Source organism: Oryx dammah, unplaced genomic scaffold (genome assembly GCF_014754425.2).
Source record: "Oryx dammah isolate SB20612 unplaced genomic scaffold, SCBI_Odam_1.1 HiC_scaffold_10, whole genome shotgun sequence".
Classification (NCBI taxonomy): domain Eukaryota; kingdom Metazoa; phylum Chordata; class Mammalia; order Artiodactyla; family Bovidae; genus Oryx; species Oryx dammah.
This window is the reverse complement of record NW_024070194.1, coordinates 80,790,934-80,803,563: the sequence shown is the minus strand read 5'-3', so window position 1 is coordinate 80,803,563 and position 12,630 is coordinate 80,790,934.

The following is a 12,630-nucleotide window of genomic DNA, read 5'->3' as shown; positions in this document are numbered from 1 at the left end:
TATCTTTTCTAAATCCAGCTTGAACATCTGGAATTCATGGTTCATGTACTGTTGAACCCTGGCTTGGAGAATTTTGAGCATAACTTTGCTAACATGTGAGATTAGTGCAATTGTGTGGTAGTTTGAGCATTCTTTGGCATTGCCTTTCTTTGGGATTGGAATGAAAACTGACCTTTTCCAGTCCTGTGGCCACTGCTGCATTTTCCAAATTGAGGCCTTACAAACAGCTATGAAAAGAAGAGAAGCAAAAGGCGAAGGAGAAAAGGAAAATGTATCCATTTGAATGTGGAGTTCCAAAAAATAGCAAGGAGAGAGAAAAAAGCCTTCCTCAGTGATCAGTGCAAAGAAACAGAGGAAAACAATAGAATGGGAAAGTCTAGAGGTCTCTTCAAGAAATTGGAGATAGCAAGATAACTTTTCATGCAAATATAATAGAAATTAACATGTTATAAATCAACTAATCTTCAATAATATAATTTTTTAATATATGTATTCCAAATACCAAGAAGTAGAGAGCAAAAAGTAATTTGAAATCACTTTTACTAAAGAAGATGAAAACATCCAGCAGCTGTACCTGCTTAACCTACAAAAGCAAGGGAAGTTACATTACTTTACTGTTTCTTCTTTTGGTTAAAATTGTTGAAATGGCCAAAATGCTAAACCATCTAGGGTTTTTGTTTTAAGTGGTGATTCTCTGGAATTATCCTGCACTCAATGCCAGTTGAATTGTTTCATTTATTTCTTGATGCTACTGCTCTTTATGTAAAGTTAATGGTGTGAAGTGCGTTAAAGAAACACAGCTTGGATTTTTTTCCTTTTAATAGTTTCTAAAACAATCTAGAAGATTGTTCTAACCATTAATGAAACTCCTTTAAATTTTGTATCCAATGAATCATCTATTCTCTCTTCATGGGTCTTTTCTGGGTAATTGACTGTTTTCATTCCACTTTTCAGCTGTGAGACTGATGCCTGTTCACACTATTTGGGAACCATTTTTATCTCTGTTGCTTCCCCATATCATTCTGGATGCCTGTGTGTGTACCTCTTTTAAAAATAAAGAATCACTGGATTTTCTTTTTTATTTATGTATTTGTTTACTCTGGGCTGTGCTGGGCTTTTGCTGCTTTGGCAGGGCTTCCTCTGGTTGTGGTGAGTGGGAGCTGTACTTTGTTGGGGTGTGAAGGCTTCTCATTGAAGTGGCTTCTCTTGTGGAACACAGCTCCAGGCACACAGTCTTCAGTGGTTGTCGTGGCCAGGCTCTAGAGCATGGGCTCAGGAGCTCCCTGGCAGGTGGAATCTTCCTAGACCAGGGACTGAAACCATGCCCCCTGCATTGGCAGTTGGATTCTTATCCCCTGCACCACCAGGGAAGTTCCGTGTATGTGTGTGTGTGTGTGTGTGTGTGTGTACTTCTTAAAGAACGAAATTCAAAATAAAGTTTGCTCAGTTTATAAGACACTAAGATGTCCTCCCTGCATCCCATGAGATTGGCCTTGCAGCTGCAAGCTGACTTTGACACCCCCAGGGGCCAGAGCCTTGCTGTCCAGGCTTGCAACTCCAGCATAAAGCTCTACATATTAGGACTTGGACAGTGAAGAATGGGCCTCCTGACAACTAGACCATGACATTCTCCACTGAGTATAAACACTCACAGCATATAAACAGGACACGGTCAAGGCCACTTGGCACCTTCAACAAACAATTAGCCGGGGCCTCCTCCTGACCACCAACAATACATCAAGCCCTGTTTTAACCTTCCCATCTCACACAGGAAAATTATTCAGATACCCCAGTTTGGACAACATTCCCCCCAGATTAGCCCCTGTTTCCTTAAACCAATTGTAGCACCATCCACCATTAACACAAATCCCACAAAAGCTCCCCACAGCACCTCAGGGTAAATTATCTTTTGCTGCAAGTTAACTCAGTCTCACTTTGACTCAGGATGTGTTCCAGAAGGGCTTTGGTCAGTGAGCTTTTAACAGCAGGTCCTTAATAAGTGCTTGATTAATAAATATTCTTTTAAAAAAGAGAAAGCACATTTTTATGAGCAGTTTCCTCTTGTCCAAACGCCCTCTGATTTCATCTCTGCAGCTCCAGCCTCTTCTGACCTTCCTGCTGGCCCCTCTTCTCTGACTCCCTCTGTGTTCCTTTTTCTAAATCTGCCCATTTTAGGTACCAACTTAGGATGACATCTATTTCCCTCTTCTTTTTAAAAAAATTAGTTTTTTGGAGTATAGTTTCTTTAAAAGGTGTTAGTTTCTACAGCACAGCAAAGTGAATCAGCTACATGTGTGTGTATATATATATATATATATATATATCCCTACTTTTTTTATATCCTTCCATTTCTCCTTTCTGTCACATTTTCTTCATCTATAAAATGAATGTACATTATTATTTATACTGTGGTTGAAATTTCTATTAATAGTTTCCTGCCAGTATTCATTCTGTCCCATAGATACTGATTCAAATCTTTATTACTGAAAATTTAAAACATATATCACAAGAAATTAATATAATGAGCCCTCTGTACCTATCATATAGTTTTTTTTAATTAATTTATTTATTTTAATTGGATGATAATTACTTTACAATATTGTGGTGGTTTTTGCTATATATTGACATGAACCAGCCATGGGTGTACATGTGTTCCCCATCCTGAACCCCCCTCCCACATCCCTCCCCACCCCATCCCTCTGGGTCATCCCAGGGCACCAGTCCTGAGCACCCTGCCTTATGCATCGAACCTGAACTGGCGATCTATTTCACATATGATAATATACATGATTCAATGCTATTCTCTCAAATCATCCCACCCTTGCGTTCTCCCACAGAGTCCAAAATTCTGTTCTTTATAGCTGTGTCTCTTTTTCTGTCTTGCATATAGGGTCATCATTACCATCTTTCTAAATTCCATATATATGCATTAGTATACTGTATTAGTGTTTTTCTTTCTGGCTTACTTTCTCTGTATAATAGGATGCAGTTTCATCTACCTCATTAGAACTGATTCAAATGTATTCTTTTTAATAGCTGAGTAATATTCCATTGTGTATATACACCACAGCTTTCTTATCCATTTGTCTGCTGATGGACATCTAGGTTGCTTCCATGTCCTGGCTATTGTAAACAGTGCTGCGATGAACATTGGGGTACACGTGTCTCTTTCAATTCTGGTTTCCTCAGTGTGGATGCCCAGCAGTGGGATTGCTGGGTCATATGGGAGTTCTATTTCCAGTTTCTTAAGGAACTGCTCTCCTAGAGGAAAAGATAGGCAAAACACTCTCTGACATAAATCACAGTAGGATCCTCTATGATCCACCTCCCAGAGTAATGGAAATAAAAGCAAAAAATAAATGGGACCTAATTAAACTTAAAAGCTTTTGCACAACAAAGGAAACTATGAACAAGGTGAAAAGACAGCCTTCAGAGTGGGAGAGAATAATAGCAAATGAAGCAACTGACAAAGAATTAATCTCAAAAATATACAAGCAACTCCTGTAGGTCAATTCCAGAAAAATAAACGACCCAATCAAACAAATGGGCCAAAGAACTAAACAGATATTTCTCCAAAGAAGACGTACAGATGGATAACAAACACATGAAAAGATGCTCAATGTCACTCATTATCAGAGAAATGCAAATTAAAACAAAATTGAGGTACCATCTCATGCTGGTCAGAATGGCTGCTATCAAAACATCTACAGACAATAAATGCTGGAGAGGGTAAAGAGAAAAGGGAACCCTATCATATAGTTTTAACAATTATTGACTCGTGACAAATCTGGTTTCATTTGTATCCCTCATCCCAATCTTGCCATATTATTTTGAAGCCAATCCCAGAAATATAATCTATTATGTCATTTTATTCAGAAATATACCTGTTCATATTTCTAAAAGATAATAACCTTTCTGCAATTATCACACTTAAAAAGTAACAATAGCTCATATCTTCCAATGTCCATCAGTCTTTTACTTTCCCTCAATGTTTCCTAACTTTCTTTGTTTCAATCAAGATCAAGGTAAAATTTATACATTGTTTACGGTTGACATAGCCTACTCCTTGAATTTTTTTTACCCTTGACATTCTTTTATTAGATAAGCTAGATTTTTTTTTGTCCTGTTTGGTTTTCCACAGTCTTGAATCTGATGACCGGCATCACCTAGATGTTGTTTAACGTGTTCCTTTGTTACCTGTATTTCCTACGATTTGGTAGCTAGGTCTAAACACTACGTGAAAATAGATGCAAGTTTTTAAAAAGAATTCTTCACAGTGTGCTGTATATGTGCTTGGAAAGCACATAATATTTTGTGTTTTATGATGCTAGCAGGTGTTGAGGACAGTTGCCTGGATCAATGTGTGCATAATGTTTAGGGATTATGAGGCAGCAATATTCCGATTCTAACTTTCCTTCTTCATTTCTTAGGTAGAAAACTGTTAGCTATAATTCATTACAAAGATACATCTCCTCTAATCAACTGTGTGGTGACCTGAAATATAACTCAAATTAAGTTGTTTTCAAAATAATCATTTGTTCCCTGGCAATCTTCAAAGATGAGAAAATAATGTTTTATTTTGTTGTTATCTGATTTGGGATTTTGAACTAATTGATATAGCTCAGTCTACTGCAGTTGCTAACCTGATTAATGGTCTGAATTTCCCATTTTGGGCCCGCAACTCTTCAAATTCTCTCCCGAGACCTTTGATATGCACTTAGTAGCTTTGATAGCCTCCTTGTTCCAGGCACATTGTGAACATTTCCTGCCCTGGACCAGACTCAGCCATTTTCCTGGTGCCTCCAGTGGCGCAGTGGCATTTTTAGAGAACACTCTCGCGTAAGAGGTACTTATTTACCTGAGTCTGCCATTGTATCCAGGTGTTTTCAGTGAGGAGGTCGAAGTAATATTCGTGTGCATGTGTTATATACATCTATTTTTTTTAAAAAAAGAAAATGCCATTAAAACTTCTGATCCAAATTCAGAACTACAGATTTTTGGCCTTAATTTTATTGATTTTTACCTCCCTGTGTCTTTTCTTTCTATCTAAAAATGCTACATCGAGCAAAAATTTATTCAATGTTTTATTCCACTCTCCACACACAGAATAACAATGTCACCATCAATATATAATTATCAAAAATAATTTTTATTACAATTTTATTTTTTTCCTTGGGATATAGCCTACTAGGAATGTACTATCAAATGCCTGTGTTTTAAAGTTAGTCCAATATAGGGGGGTATGTGACAAAATTAATTTATAATCAGACTTATTTTCTTCATTTGGCATTTGGTGTTTAGGAATTAGCTTTTACTTTTCTTGTATAATTATGTAAAGTATTTACAAGTTTCCAAACCAACATGCAGTCTATTCAGAAAAGTCGACTTCCAGCCTCATCTCTTCCACCCTGTTCCATTCATCCCTTTATAGAATACTAATTTTTGAATTGTAATGTTCATCTTCCAGTTTCTTCTTAAAAGCAAATGTGTATGTATATACCTTCCCCTTATTAGATAAATGGTATCATGCTCTTCTCTGCTGTGCTTTTCCCCACCCGTCCAGAGATCCTTCTGTAAGAGTTTATTGAGCTATTTCTCACTCCTTTCCACAGCTTCATAGTACTCCCTTGTGTAGAAGCACCAGTTTCCTTTTGATGGACATGTGTGTTGTCTCCAATGCTGTTTTCATAGATAATGCTATAAGGATCCCTCAGAATGAAGACAGCCTTCCTTGGAGCAATATATTGACACATAGTAAATGCTTATTAAAGAGTCAAAAGTGAAAGTGACATATTCAACTGCCAGTTGTATCTTTAATGGAATGGATATGTTCATCTGTTCTCTCCCCCTTTCTCCTGGATGTAAGCAGGATGTAGGCATTGGCAGTGAATTTAGGGACGATAGAATCGCAGAAGCGAAGGACTCCAGGCTCCTCAGATCATGAAGCATTAAATTTTTACATGAAAGAAAAATAAACGTGGATCTTCTTCAAGCCAGTGTTGTTTGGCCTCAGTCACACATGGTGGTACCATGTTCTAACTAATACTTTAACTTACAGAATTGTTCTGAGCATTCATTAAAACGAAGCATGTAGCTTGCCTAATAAAAGCAGGACAAGTCCTTAACCATCTATCTAGTCAAATGGTTTTCTTTCCTGCCTGAATGTGAATGTGTTAATTGCTTAATTTTGTGTAACTCTTTGCAACCCCATGGAATGTAGCCCACCTGGCTTTGCTGTCCATGGAGTTCTCCAGGCAAGAATTCTAGGGTCAGTAGCCAATCCGTTCTCCAGGGGATCTTCCCAACCCAGGAACTGAATCTGGGTCTCCTGCATTGCAGGCAGATTCTTTACCATCTGAGGCACTAGGGAAGCCTTCTCCCGTCTATCAGTTGACAAGTCCCAAATCTGTCGTCCATTTAAATCTTTCCAGATGCCTATATCCAATTCCTTAGTAACATCTCAACTTCAGACACAAAGGGTCCAAAAGTTAACCTCTCTCTGCTCTTCCTCCATTACCTGTATTCATGGAGAACAATCACCATCTAGTTCACCTTCATCCATCTCCTGTGGCCAACTGGATTCCCTGTGTTATTATTTCACTTCCTAAAAGGCTCACACATCCGGCCTCTCCTCTAACCCACTCAGCCTTCACTTTCTTATCTACTGTTTTAGTTCAAACCTGTGGCATTTCTCTCTTTGACTCTTGCCATGGACATCTCATGGTCTCCTTGCTTCCAGTCTTAACATTCATCTTATTAAAGCACTTCCTGTCATTGTCAGCATGACGGGTTTCCTAACTAGAGGAAAACATTTGAGAATAGTAACCTTGTTTTCCTTCTTTGTATTCCTGGTACTTAGCAGAGTACCAGCACACAGAAGTTACTCAGTAATTAAAATGAATCTGGAATACTACCAAGGGGCTACCAAGTACTAGCCACAAGTCTGAGACCATTCTATGAACTAACTTAATTCACCCTCACCATAACCCTGCAGGTAGATACTATCATTATCTAGATATAACAGAAGAGGAAACTGGTGCATAAAGCAATTAAGTAATTATCAAATGTAGTCATCTAGGAAGGGATGGAAAAGAATGAGTCTCAGGTGTTTATTGAATAAACAAAAAACAATTTTATGAAAACGTAAATGACTCAATGAAAGAGATCATTCTTTATGATTAGAGCCAAAGCCTTTGACTGTGTGGATCACAATAAACTGTGGGAAATTCTGAAAGAAATGGGAATACCAGACCACCTGACCTGCCTCTTGAGAAACCTCTATGCAGGTCAGGAAGCAACAGTTAGAACTGGACATGGAACAACAGACTGGTTCCAAATAGGAAAAGGAGTACGTCAAGGCTGTATATTGTCACCCTGCTTATTTAACTTCTATGCAGAGTACATCATGAGAAACGCTGGGCTGGAAGAAACACAAGCTGGAATCAAGATCGCTGAGAGAAATATCAATAACCTCAGATAAGCAGATGACACCACCCTTATGGCAGAAAGTGAAGAGGAACTTAAAAGCCTCTTGATGAAAGTGAAAGAGGAGAGTGAAAAAGTTGGCTTAAAGCTCAACATTCAGAAAACGAAGATCATGGCATCTGGTCCCATCATTTCATGGGAAATAGATGGGGAAACAGGGGAAACAGTGTCAGACTTTATTTTGGGGGGCTCCAAAATCACTGCAGATGGTGATTGCAGCGATGAAATTAAAAGACACTTACTCCTTGGAAGGAAAGTTATGACCAACCTAGATAGCATATTCAAAAGCAGAGACATTACTTTGCCAACAAAGGTCCATCTAGTCAAGGGTATGGTTTTCCCAATGGTCATGTATGGATGTGAGAGTCGGACTGTGGAGAAAGCTGAGCGCCAAAGAATTGATGCTTTTGAACTGTGATGTTGGAGAAGATTCTTGAGAGTCCCTTGGACTGCAAGGAGATCCAACCAGTCCATTCTAAAGATCAGTCCTGGGATTTCTTTGGAAGGAATGATGCTAAAGCTGAAGCTCCAGTACTTTGGCCACCTGATGTGAAGAGTTGACTCATTGGAAAAGACTCTGATGCTGGGAAGGATTGGGAGCAGGAAGAGAAGGGGATGACAGAGGATGAGATGGCTGGATGGCATCACTGACTCGATGGATATGAGTCTGGGTAAACTCTGGGAGCTGGTGATGTACAGGGAGGCCTGGTGTGCTGCAATTCATGGGGTCGCAAAGAGTTGGACACGACTGAGCAGCTGAATTGAACTCAACTGAAGACCCTTATATTTGGGTTTGTTTGCAAAACTTGCTATCCCATGATACCAGAAAGGTTTCTGTAAAAACCCACGGGCCCCAAAATGCATTGTCTATCTTCTCACTAGACTGGATAGCTTGCCAACAGAACTCACGGTTCTATCTTGAAGCTTAGCTCTCTTAAATCTTCAAGGCACTTTGAAAGAGAAATGTCTTTGCTCACCGTCATTTGGTCCTGAGTGTGGATGAGTGAAGGCTAGTTTAGAAAGGGTTGGGATGGGAAAAAACATGAGGGTGGTGGTCTCCTTAGTGTAGTGGAAAAGAAGGAAGCGTTTAGAATTTAATGACCAGCAGCATCAGATTCCATATCTGCATTCTTTATGAATTTTTATTGCTGTTTATTGGCTTTATGTTTGTTTTTATTTCTTTTTAATAAAAAGGTCTATATTGCCAGAACTGGAAATGAAAGTGATAACATGGAAATCTACTGCGTCCATAAACTCGCCAGAGATGGAGGAAATCTTGGAACACCAGAATTTATGAGACCAGACAAAGCCTGGCTACCCACCAGGAACTTTTCATCCTCATGCCTGGATGATAAATTACACCATAATTTTCAGGGGCCATTTGCTCTAGAAAAGCAAATTAACCCAGTAATTTTTAAATTACACCTCTGAGGTTTCACAAAGACACATCCAATCTGGTAACATTTTGGTCCTCAGGCCCTAGCTGCCTGATTCTTCACTAACTGTACTAACTCCAGTTGTTATTATTTAATTCTGAAGGAAGTTCCATTATTTTTATAGGCTTGAAGCCCATGATGACAGAAAGCTGGAATTATGAATGTTTTAACTCCTCTTACCTTTCTCATTTTTGTGTGCTCTACCTCTCGGTACTGAGTTCCTTAAACTAAGTTGATCCTTAAGATGTATATATTTTAAAGGTTTGGGATATTTGGTTTCATTATCTGACTTGTATTCATGTCCATGTGAAGGAAAACTTACAGCTTGTATGATTGTATGTTGTATGCTACTAACTGATGACTGTTGATAATGTAGTATTTGAATCAATACTACATGTTTTTCTTCTTTTAATTTTTTGGCCATGCTGCAGCGGCATGTGGGACCTCAGTCTCCTGGCCGGGGATCAAACTGGTCCCCCCTGCTCTGGAAGCACAGAGTTATAACCACTGGACCACCAGGGAAATTGCGATACTGTGTGTTTTTTAAATCCTTTCCGGTTTTGTTGAAATATAATTGACATATAAAGTTGTAAGATATTTAAAATGTATGTTGTACTGATTTGATATACATTATAAATTGTGAAAGGACTTCCCCCATCTAATTAACTAACAGATCCCTCACCTCCCATATCATCTGTTTTACGGGGAGGTGAGGGATACTGGTGAGACATTTAGGTTTGATTCTCTTAGCAAATTTCAATTGCACAGCACAATGCTGTCAACTACAGTCCCGCACTTACATCAGATCCTCAGACCTTATGTCTTACAGCTGAAAGGTTATGGTAAGTCTGTGCTCTTCCACTGAGTTCTCCGTACTTCCCTGCCCTCCAGCTCCTGGCAACCACTTTTATACTCTCTGTTTCTCTGAGTCTGACTTTTTTTTCAGACTTCCTGTGTAAGTGATCCCACACCCTATCCGTCCTCCTTTGTCTGCTTTATTTCACTTAAGCATAACACCTTTAAGGTCTATCCGTGTTGTCACAAATGACAGAATTTCCTTCTTTCTCATGCCTGAATAATACTCCTGTGTGTGTGTGTGTGTGTGTGTGTGTGTGTGTGTGTACACCCTCTTTAACCATTCATCTGCTGATGAACACTTAAGTTGTTTCCATGTCTTGGCTATTGTGAATAACATTGCAATGAGCTTGGGGGTGTAGCTATCTCTCTGATATTCTGTTTTCATTCCTTGGGAAATACACCCAGAAGTGGTTTTGCTAGATTGTGTGGCAATTCTAGTTTTAATTTTTTTGAGGAAACTCAATATTAATTAAAGTTTTTTTAAAAAAATAAGAAAATGCTAAAATTTCCTTGCCTCCTCAGCTTAGCTGGGCACCGTCCTTCTAGTTAGATAGAGGCAAAAGAGGGTTTCCTCTGTGTGATTTTTTTTGTTCTCAAAGTCATTCGCTCACTCATCCGTCATTTTTCATTGATCAGATAAAAATTCACTGAGCACCAATTATGTCCCAGAGTCTATACCCGGGGAGACAAGAAAGACCTGTCCTCGCCTCACACTTGAGTGGATTTTGCAGAGCAGGCCACAGGCCTCAGGCAGCACAAGGCTGCAACGGTAAGCAGAGTGCTCTGTGGAAGGCGAAGGCTCCCGGTGGCCTGGACCAGGTCTCTCCTCGCCTTGCCCCTCTCCTTCCTCTCCCTGACCCCGCAAGGCATTCTCTCCCTCTCAGTGCCAGCCTCACCTCATCTTCAGCCAGGTAAGCGTCTTCAACCCGGCCACCCACTTCCCTGTGCAGCTTCCCCCGCTTCACAACCCTTGTAGAAAGAAAACTGCTTTCTCCTCTGTGCGTGTGTGAATCCAGGAAACACTCTAATTAGCACGTCTTGAGTCATGTGTCCATTTTGGGGGCCCATTGCTGTCGCCAGAGCAACTATTTTGGGCCTGGCCAGCACTATATTATTATCCGTGTGAAGGTGGGTGAGGTAATATGGCTGTGAATTCTAAAGAACCACGTGGAATGAAGAACACAAATTTCACCGTACCCTTTAATAGCTTCTGAGTACTTACCATGACTCATAACATTGCTGTGTCTTGGTTGCCTGTTAATTGCCCATTCCTCTAAAACTTAACATTCATGAGAGCAGAAAATGTGGGAAATACTGATACTGATACATACCCTTCCTTACTCTGCTTGAATCCTATCTGTCGATCCATATATCCCTAGCACCTAGGAGTCAGTAGGCATTTAAAATATGTTTCATAATTGAATGAATGCCTAATACTACTGATTTACTCCACTTGTATGGAACAGTTCTCTTTTTTATCCTGAAATTTTCCGTTTTAATTCTGCTGGAAGCTTCACATCTTTTTGGACTAAGGTGTTAGAGTGTGGTAGATGAAAGCATTTAGGAGAGAACAGGGTTGTGTTGTAGATTTGGGCAGACTGAGTTTGAATCTGAGTTCTGTCACTTCCTACCTGAGTGTCTGATTCCTCTCCCAACAGGTAATGTCTACTTTGCACAGATAATTTGGTAATTAACTAAGGTAATGATGCAAGTGTTCATAATTGTTCCATCGTGGTTTTAAGACACGTCTCTAAACTCTTTGTCACTCTTCCTGTCGTGAAGTGGAGACTAACCCCCTCCCTGAGGATGGGCTGACCCTCTCATGACTTCCCACAGATGACCAGAGTGTGGTTGAAGCCTCAGGCTCTGCATGCTCTCTCAGGCCACATAGCTTTGAAGCCCTGAGCCACGTCTGAGACGTCTGCCCACCCCAAGTGGCCGTGTTGGAGAGATGGAGAAAGAGAGAGAGAGATCCATGCACGAAGCCCACAGCTGTATTCTTCTGGCCCAGACCCCGGCGTGTGAATGAAGGAGTTTGCAAGTTGATTCCACCCTGTCTGCAGCTTGACCACCCCGGCGTGTGAGTGAAGGAGTTTTCAAGTTGATTCCACCCTGTCTGCAGCCTGACCACCCAGCCACCGACAGCCTGCAACTCTCTGCTAGGCTACAGTCAGAACAGCCCAGCTGAGTCCAGTCAACCTCCGGAACCAGGGGAGATAACGATCATAAGCAGTTGTTGTTTTACGACTGGAAAGTTGAGTCAGTTTGATACAGAGCAATTTAAAATCAGAAGAGTGGCTGGCATCGTAGGTGGTCGGTAAATGGCAACTTTGAAGTATAAATCGTAAACCACATGCTACCATCTCAGAACAGAGCATGCAGTAGGTACCAAGCAAAGCAGGCAAATATTAGTTTAGCTGTCTTTGGGAGTAATTTCCCAACTGTTATAAATAAACAAAAATTTGACTTTGCACTCTGCATATTTGATTTAAAATAACAGGTCTGTGACTGTGTATCCCAGTGGTTAAGGCCACCAGTTATGCTCATAGACCACAGGTTTCCAAACATGCTCTGCTATTTCCTAAGTGCAAGACCCCAGATAAGCTGCTTGTCTTCTGTAATATCAATTTTCTCATTAAACAGGATTTCTCAAAGTATTTCCGTAATAAGCATGAAGTTGAATAATTCACATAAACTTAGCCCACTGCTTGGAAAACACTGCCTGGTAAATGTTAATGCAAGCCTTGGGCCAAATGGCCTCAGACTCCTGAACCATGAGCTATGTGCCCCTAGTGGAGAGATATAGAGGCCCACCCACTCCTGCCCTCATTAATTCCAAACTGTCAACTCG